The sequence below is a fragment of the Balaenoptera ricei genome, chromosome 19 (genome assembly GCF_028023285.1).
Source record: "Balaenoptera ricei isolate mBalRic1 chromosome 19, mBalRic1.hap2, whole genome shotgun sequence".
Classification (NCBI taxonomy): domain Eukaryota; kingdom Metazoa; phylum Chordata; class Mammalia; order Artiodactyla; family Balaenopteridae; genus Balaenoptera; species Balaenoptera ricei.
In genome coordinates, this window is record NC_082657.1 from 29,753,843 (window position 1) to 29,754,694 (window position 852).

The window sequence follows — 852 nt, forward strand, 5'->3', positions numbered from 1 at the left end:
TTGCCAAAAACTGGATGCAACCAAGAGGCCCTTTATATGTGAATAAACAAATCATAGTATATCCACACAAATATTAAGCAATAAAGAGAAATGAGCACACAAAAAGACTTGGATGAATCTTAAATGCATATTGCTAAGTCAAAGAAGCCAGTCTAAACAGGCTACATATTGTATGATTCTAATTATAAGACATTCTGGAACCCTCCTTTTCTTGGCGGGGATCGGGCATGTGGTCCCGGTCCGCGTAATGTACGGAGGTAGAGGGAAAGGGCTCCAGCCCCCTCGGCGTCATGTCTTCGGTACCGGCGGCTTCCAGTCCGCGGGTTCTATCCTCAAGCGCCGGGACACAGGGGAAAAAAAAAAAAGAAGAAGGAAAAAAAAAAGGACATTCTGGAAAAGGCAAAACCATAGAGTTGGGGAAAGGATCAGTGGCTGCCAGGGGTTTGACAGGAAGGAGAGGAGTTAAATAGGTGAAGCACAGAGTTTTTTTTTTCCAGGCAGTGAAATTATTCTGCATGATGCAGTAATGGTGGATACATGACACTTATGCATTTGTCAAAACCCACTGAATATAGCATAAAGAGTGAGCCTTAACATATGCAAATTTTAACAAATAATTTATGAAATCAAGAGGATCGCAGGATGGAATACAGAATGTGACAAAAAAATTACAAACTGTACTATGAATGTATGAAACAACCTCACTGAAGGGAGAGAGGGAAAAGGTACGGGCTCACCTTTGTACAACTTTGTACAAAAACGGGTGGGATAGGATTTGGCCCTAAAGCTGTAGTTTTCCAACCCCTGCTCTAAAGCCTAATGATGCCCTCAAGTGGTAGCTTTCCAAGTCTG

The 852-nt window shown here is 42.3% G+C and overlaps 1 non-coding gene across 1 annotated transcript; it reads left to right on the top strand.

Moving 5' to 3' along the window:
- The first annotated feature begins 201 nt into the window (after positions 1-201).
- LOC132354447 (small nucleolar RNA SNORA57) lies at positions 202-350 on the top strand. Its single transcript, XR_009499310.1, has one exon. It is a non-coding gene; the product is annotated as a small nucleolar RNA SNORA57 (small nucleolar RNA).
- Positions 351-852: the final 502 nt, after the last annotated feature.